General features: G+C 32.8%; 1 protein-coding gene across 15 annotated transcripts in view; it reads left to right on the top strand.

The window, feature by feature from the left end:
* Window positions 1-8888, top strand: part of FOXP2 (forkhead box P2) — a 544701-nt gene that overhangs the window by 359555 nt on the left and 176258 nt on the right. The window lies entirely within an intron of this gene.

Here is an 8888-nt window from a genome sequence, read left to right as displayed (position 1 = left end):
ATATGAACACTTTTGAAGGATTGGTAGAAAAAAAATAAAGAATGAAAGCCACTGTGTGCTAAGATTTTATTAGGTTACTCCACCTGCAAAAACAGATGCTGTATCTGTTTCAAATCATTTTGTCAGTGATATTTTAGGCACTTTCTAAATGATAATCAATCTTGGTTTTAGACGTTGAAAACTTTTCAAGTTTTAAAGATATCTCTGCCATGCCAAGCTATTGTAGCACCACATTTTTAAAGAGTATCTTCTTTCGATTAAGATTAAATTTTGGATGGTAAAAGGAATTACTTCCCATCTCCCCCCCACCCCCAGAATAATGGAGGGATGATCATACCCACACCCACACCCATTTATTGAAGTTGTTGTTCAGAAAACAGACTATAATCCTGGCCATTTTCTTTTTTTTTTCTTTAAAGATTTTATTTATTTATTTGACAGAGAGAGATAGCACAAGTAGGGGAAGAAGCCGGCAGAAGGAGAAGCAGGTTCCCTGCTGAGCAGGGAGCCAGGCTGCAGAGATCCCAGGACCCTGGGATCCTGACCTGAATGGAAGTCAGATGCTTAATGACTGTGCCACCCAGGTGCCCCCATCCTGGTCATTTCTTTAAAATTGATTGGAAATAAAACAATAAGTATTTGATTACAGCTTAAAAATCATCTGTTCACATCTAACTACATAAGCATATGAGTCAGCTGGGGCTAGTTGTCTTATTTATTTGACTCTTTAACTCCGTAGTTCCCATAGTTTCCTTATCCAGTCTTTCTCACCCTTCTACTGTGTGGCTTCCTACTCTTCCTCACTGGTAGAGCCAGCGTCGGGAGTTAAAGAAGAAAAGTGGATTTACCACAGGAAACATAGAACTTGTATGCAAACAGAAGGTGACCTTTAAAATAGATTTGTGCCTCTCCACTTTCTGCTTTCTGTGGAGAGACTGTAGAGCAGTTTGGCATTTTTTATCTTTCTTTTTTTCTGTCAGGTGATGGGAGTTGCAAACTTGACTTTGTTGGCGAGATGGTACCATGAGAAGAAATTATTCAATAGAATCAGAGATTATTTGTCTTTGATTCAGAGACTTGTTCTATAATTCTACTGATGTTACCAGTTCCTTCTATGGTGGCAGAATTGGGGTTTTTGGAGGAACATAATTCTAAAATAACAGTTAATTGTTTTTAGAGAATTGGAGGCAAATTTTTATTATTATAATTTTTAAAAGTCAACATACATGCATATTTTACATAATTTTGAGGTTGCAGTAACTAAGTCAAATTTAAGTGGCATTTTGCCCAAAGGAATATAAAGCAACATTCCATTAAAAAAAATCAAAGATTTGTATAGAGTCTTCACAACATAATATTAAAAGAAATTGCCTTGAAATTACCCCTAAGTTGCAGCTCAGTGCCACCACAATTTTAGATGCTTCAAGTCAGACTATGATACTATTGCAGTGACATTTCTTTTTTTTTTTTTTTCTTTGCCAGCATCTAAGAAAACTATGGAACATACATTGAAAACTAAAGTACTTTGGATAAGGTTTTCACAGACCACTAATAATTATTGGAAAGAAAATGAAAATAAAAACTCGCCCTTTATTAAATTATCAGAAATTGCAAAATGCAATGGAAGACATCTTTGCTCCTTAGTCAGCCTTACTAATATGAAATTAATAGCATTGCAAATTTTAGAATATTTTTTTAAAATTGAAACTGATATGCTATTCATGGTCAACAAAGACTACATGCCACTGAAATGTATATGCAATGACTCACTGGTAAAATTTTGACAGCATGCTTCCATGTTCCTCTAAAACAGTAATGTCTGAAATGGTGTTTGGCTTGTCTTTTACCTGTACTATAAAACAAAGGCCCTATCAATTTTATTTATCCTGTAGTTTTTATTGTTATCAGTTTTGAAATGTTCATTCTCTCATTCTAATAATGATGGGTGGCACAATTTTATGCCAGTGCAGTAAATTTCACTGTCTCATGGAGATCTTTGTGAAAGTACCATCACGGGCATAGTCAGCCACAGCTGTCTTCATCATCTCTCCTACAAAGAGGGCATGAAAGTTTTCATTTTTTACTTTACCCATTACCACATATATGAATTGTAAAACCTAACAAGCCTGGGGCTTTTATAAATCCTTGATCAAAGTTAAAACTTGACGTGCACTACAATGTATGGTGGTTTCCAGGTCAGAATGTGGGTCCAAGGCTCAGATATCCCCTGCAGCCCTTTAAAGTCTAGGTTGTTCCAAGATACGCCTCATTGCAAGAAGGTCCTACAAAAAATACCAAATACATTTTGTTCATTAAAATACCATTCCTACTAATATTGAATAGTTTCAATAGAATTCCAAATATTGTACTTGTTAGAGAGCTATTTGCAACATTTCAAGAAGGGAAAAAAATTTTTTTTTCCATAGAATAAGCAAAAAAAAGAATTCAAAATATGTAACTGCTATAATTGCATTTTTCTCCACCAACAAATTTTCTTTCTAGAAGCACAAACTTTTGCAAATTTTGATACATTCTTATTTTCTAGGTAGTGATTGTTTTCACTTAACTGAGAAATCAGTTATTTAAGGCTTGAGGAGAAGAGCTGTATTTATTAGATTGTAAATAGTTTTTGTTTTTTTTTTGATAAATAGAATTTTAGCCAAATATTTTTTTTTCAGTTATTTAAACATTATGGAGCTGGTTTAGAAACTCTTTGTATAGACTAAATCATTCACGCTATTCTGTCAGGACACTTTCCTTAGCTTAAAATTATGTACATTGGATGAGATACCAAAAATGGTGAAATAATTTCCCAAAATAAAATAGCACTTATTGATTTACTTAAAAATATATTTACTTACGCTCATCCCCCTGTGGTATGATATTCTCCCTTATCAATAACTATTGTTTTAAAAAATTTAAATATTTATATTAAGATATTTTATAGTCACAAAGGGAAAAATATTAACCTTTGTTTATCCAAAGAAATATAAATATGGCCACGTGTGCTACTAACATAATATTGAGCTTCATTCTGCTGTGAGAGAGACTATCAACTATACATGCCTCAATTGATGTCCAATTTTTAAGAAATTACACACCAAAAAATTAAAATGTAATTAAGTTAGACTTTTAAGGGTGAATGTCTCAAAGTAGAAATATCATGTGCTAGTACAATGCATTATATTTGCATTGACTGTACTGTCATTTCTGTCTCATTAGCAGAGGCTAACATATTTAGAGGTAAAAATAGCAAAAAGAGAGACAAAAATAGTTCATGTTTTAGAACTTTAGAAACTTTGCTTCTACAAACGGATTTTTCTAAATGGTCAGAAATGACTAGTAAATTTAGAAGTATAGAATTAAGTTTTAGGGAACCTGGGTGACTTACTTGGTTAAGCAACTGCCTTCGGCCCACGTCATGATCCTGGAGTCCTGGGATCAAGTTCTGCATCGGGATCCCTGCTTGGTGGGGAGTCTGCTTCTCCCTCTCACCCTCCCCGCTCTTTTGCTCTTTCTTTCTCTCAATTAAATAAATAAGATCTTAAAAAAAGAAAAAAAAACAACTAAGTTATAAAAGAAGAATGACGGTTTAGTATGCAAGGAAGTATATAATTTATCATACATTAAACTGGTTCCTATCTACAAGTTAAGAAAATACATTGAATGCTCATTGGAGCACCTGAAGTTAATAAAGCTAGAAGAAATATACCATTGAATCATCTGAAATCCATACCCCTGCTTCTTGCACTGTAATGTATATATAATATTGCTATTTAACTTTTTGGGTATGTATATAGAATTAAGCAACCTAAAATTTAAATTTCCTGAAGAATTCAAACTATGTTTTGAACTCTTTCAACATCCAGTAATATCCAGTCTAGCTTGGTAGCATTATTAAATATTTGTTTATTTGATTTTTTAATTACACTCACGTTTACACATGAATGTACCATGGTCAATAAAAAGTTGTGTAAAATAGTATAATAGTATCAACTTCAAGAAGCTTATAATCTAGGAGAATCTGATGGAGCAAAGAAAGGAACTGGTTTACCCAGACTAAGAGTTCAAAGACGACAAGTAAACCTCAGAATGTATGAAAGAAATATCTGTTGACAATGATGTAAAATAGAATAGTTAGATCCTCATAGTAGCAGAATATTGCTAGTGGCATAGTAGCAGAACTTGTGTTGCTAAATTATTTGTGTACTCACTAAGAGCTTTCATTTTTCCTTCTGTGTTTACCTTTTATTATAAGACTAGAACAAGTTATTTTTTTTTATTTCAGAATAATTACTTTTATTTAAGAAAATACACAGCAGTGTTTTTTTTTTAAGTTACAGTTAGATGGTTAGCTAGTAGTGACAAAGAGGAGTGAATATATTTTACTCAAGACCATGTGCTTTGAATTGTGTTATTCTCTAAAAATAATAGAGCAATTTTATAGTGTTCAAATGACATTTATGTTCATCATCTCATATTATTTTCAGAAAGATCCTTTGAAATAAGATGAGGACACAATATTATTATTTCCACTTTTAGATAATGAAATTGAGATTTTAAAAGTTCAACACTGTACAATAAAGGCCCACAGAGATTGGATGACTACAGATTGACTTGACCTTAGTCTGCATGTCTTCAAGTTCAGGACTATATTCCCTATAACATCTGCTGTTATCAGTGCAAGACCTGTTGAGATGGCTTACTTTATAGAATTATTGACTATAAATACTAATTACTGCCTCACAGAATCCATTGTTTAATTATTATAGAGGTCTTCTTTCCTGAATTTGGCTCCACTTAGCTTTGCCTTTACTAATGAGGAAGAAGTTTGCAAATATAACTTATGTTTATAAATTTCAAAATAGTCATCAAGAAGTGCAGAGGTATCATTTACCACGTTTGGTTTCTATCCTTAGATGAACTCCACGATGGTTTGGACTTAATCCATTCAAAAACATTTGCTCCTCTTGTTTGAGTCATTTCAATAAATATTTATTGGCTACCAGTTCTAGACACTGTAGTCACAAAAAAAAAAAAAAATATGTAATCCTTGCTCCTGAAGGTAAACGTATAATAAGTTAAATATATATGGAAAAAGCAACTACAGTATAGTCTGGTTAAGTGCAGTATAAGCAGTGGAAAATAGTGGTGGAAAATTACTAACTCTATAGGACCATACAAGATCAGTAAGTAGTAGAACATTAACAGCCTATTTATATGACATGGCATGGTACTAATTATCATAAGCCAGAAGTGATCTTGATAGATAGCAATCTAAGTAATATCAGAAATAAGTTATTCTTATACCAAAGGACACATTTTAGTAAATATTCCACATTTATAACAAGTTAGAAAGTACAAGTTTTTCAGCATCATCTCATTTAATTTTATAAGTGTACTTGGCAAATGGTTTATCCTGGAGCACATGTCAGGATGTTATCTTAGATAGGTGGCTTTGTTTCATTTTCACTGTCCTTGCTGGGCATCTCTCTTTCTTCAGGAAGATTTTTTCTCTTATACTCAGGTTGTTTGTTGAAGTCCATGGATCTATACTTATCTGATGACCCAGAAGAACAGTTCTCTCAAAGTGTGAGTTCTAGACCACCTGCAACAGCATGACCTGGGGATTTATATCATCTGCAAATTCCCATGACCCTCCTGAGACCTACTGAATCAAAAATTCTGGAGGAAGAGCTCAGCAGTTACTCTGCAGATAATTCTGATGCGGGCTCAAGTTTGAGAACCACAGGCCTAAAAGAAATCTACTCCTAACACTTAGGAAAAGTCATAAGATCCAGCTCACTATGGTTCAGTATCTATCAAAAGCTTGTTTGAATGTAATTGTGGAAAATTGCATGCAGGATACACACTCCGTCCGTTCCTTTAAAGCCTCTAAAAACTAACCTGATGAAGCAGACTTGCTGTTAGCCTCATAGCCATACCACCATCATATCATCTCCTTATAAAATGACTTAATACCAGCAGCCTATATTGAGGAACATTATATTTTTTTGTTTTTTTCTTATTTTTTTAAAAATTTATTATTATTATTTTTTATAAACATATAATGTATTTTTATCCCCAGGGGTACATGTCTGTGAATCGCCAGGTTTACACACTTCACAGCACTCACCATAGCACATACCCTCCCCAATGTCCATAACCCCACCCCTCTCTCGGAACATTATAATTTTTTAGGGACATTATAATTTAAACAGTTCCAATTTGCTGTTTTACATAATCTAGGAGTGTTGTAGGGGATGTTGTTCAGTACCTTCTCCAGTGTTTGCTACCTAAGATCCCATGGGGAAAAAATAGAACTCAAATTTCACTGTTAGGAACAGTTGTGATTATGAGCAGCTGATTTCCTTTCATCTTACACAATGAACCTTGTAATTTGATTATGGTGCTCTCTTCATATGAGCTTTAGAAATCTTAGCATTAAATCTGTGGCTGACCTCTAGCAAATATATCACACACTTAATGATGTGCCTGTTTGGTCTTATATTTCAAAACATTTTTTCTCTTGTCTTTTTTTTTTTTTTTTAGCTTTTCTTATTTTATGCAATGTAATAGCTAAGTCCCTTTTGACAAGCTGAAAGATTATTAAAATAATTAACGGATAATATTAAAAATTATGTGCACATAGATACTGCTGAACTGTACAAGATTTTACCAAAAACTAGAAGTGTTCAAAAAGGATCTCCACAATTATTAATGAAGAGAGTGGAATCAAGAATGTATAGAGTTGGTAGAGATGCTCTAGTCAAAATAAGAAACTGAAACTTTGAGTAGTTCAGGGATTTCCCGATGGTCAATTCTAGCTAATGGTAGAACCAAGGTGAGAATTTGACTCACTTAACTTAGATGTATATGTACTTTCTATTGTATTATGAGACCCAAAACCTTTACCACAATTTAAAATTATACATTTATTCTATAAATAGAATAGGTGTATTTATGAATACATACATGTTTTAAAGTATATATGCATGTACATATATGTATAATATGCATATGCGTATTTGTCAAATATCTATTTATGTTACGTGTTCTTTATATTAGAACCTTGAAAGTACAGAGATTTGAGAGATGAGGTAAAGAAGTTAAGGACTCAAAAGCTATTTGCCCGAAGTAGTGCAGCTATTTAGTAATAGAACCAGGACTGGAACACAAGGCTTTATACGCTTGTGGTAGAATTTTTGCTACCATAAGGAAGACAAGTAAAAAAGCACCTCTTCATGTCAAAATTAATTATAATGTGTGATAGTGCAATTATGGAAGGGATGCTATAAGCAGGAATAAAGATGTGGAATTGTTAGAAGTCATTTAATTGTGCCTATCTTTTCTGGAAGTACAGCCCGTTCTTTTACCACATTTATCAATCTTTTTACCCATTCAGTTCCATAAATGCATATCGCAACTCACTGCAGAGGTAACTGAGTGAGCTGTACAGTGATAAATTTTTCTTGTTAGGAGAAATTACATTCACTAACTTGAGCTACTTCAGCATGAAATTGAAAAAGAATCATTTTGTCTTAATTTACATTCTTGATTCAATGAAAAAAATCTGGATTAACCCACCAAAACTACAGATGCGTTGCCTCAGACACTAAAGGTAAACCAAATCAGTTTCATTGGAAGTTCATCAAATTAGACACCCCCCCCCCATTTATTAGAGTAGATTTTGAGCAAGGTTATCTAGTTTAGTTATGCTGAACCTATATATTTTTTTCAAATATTCATTTTGTCCTTTGGTTCCATTTTATTGTTTTTGGTACATCTTTATCAATACTTCTCTGCGTTTTCCATTTCTCACCTAAGCTGTGCACATCATTTCTTAATCAAAATCACTGGGATAGTGCCGCGGTTCACTAGCCTTAGGAGCTGCTATTTGCCTTGAATAAATTACATGAAAACATGTTGATTGATAGATGTTGCATGTCAGAAAAGAAGATAACTGTATCTTCTTCAGCTTACTGAAAGGTCATGCACACAGAGTGATAGGAACAGCCACAGACAACTTTGAGATAAAGTATATCGTGAAAAGGTGTGCAATCTTACAACCAGGCATTTTCTTTTCAAATACAAATTATATATCCAGTTTTATTTAAGTTTAAAGTAAAAATAAAACGTGTTTTATCTCATCTATATTTTCCAATATTGTAGTAATACACAATTTCTGCTTTTCTTGTGCGGTTGAAACAGTGAAATTTATAATCATTTTTTATAGTCATCTTTTAAATTGACCTTTTAAGTTTCTTGAAATATTATATGGATATGGGAAGATTTTGAGAAAATATCTTAATTGATATAATACACATTTACCTAATAGTCTTAGAATGAAAGACATATCCATGTAGACACAAGTTAATAGCCATTTCTTGTCTTTAACATGGATTTCCCCCATGTCTAATGGACTCTTTGGGGAAAAAAAAAAATCTGTGCCTTAACTTGGGGTTTTTGTTTGGTTTTATTTTATTTTCCAGGCCATTAGTATACTCCTAAATCGGGGCTTTAAAATCAGTATACTCCTAAATTGGGGCTTTAAAACTACATTACCTAAATGTTTGTATTAAGAAGACAAAACCAAAAATACTTAAAAAAAAAAAACCTCTTCATGTGAATATCATGATTTTTAATCATAAAATATACACGAGGTATATTTGTGCTACATATTAAGCCTTATGTTTAAAAAAAAAGACTGCTCTTTAATCAATATTTCATATTTTTGTATTTACTAATCTAGCTTATCTTCGAAAAGTTTGCTTAAAAATGAAAGCTGACAGTGCTTCAGAAGTACAGCTTTTAAAATAGGATGGAATGTTTTAGTCAAAAAAAGACTGGCTAGGTTCTTATCTATCCCAAATTACTTTGTTCTCCAA

This window comes from Mustela erminea, chromosome 11 (genome assembly GCF_009829155.1).
Source record: "Mustela erminea isolate mMusErm1 chromosome 11, mMusErm1.Pri, whole genome shotgun sequence".
Lineage (NCBI taxonomy): Eukaryota > Metazoa > Chordata > Mammalia > Carnivora > Mustelidae > Mustela > Mustela erminea.
This window is presented reverse-complemented; position numbering and strand designations above follow the sequence as displayed.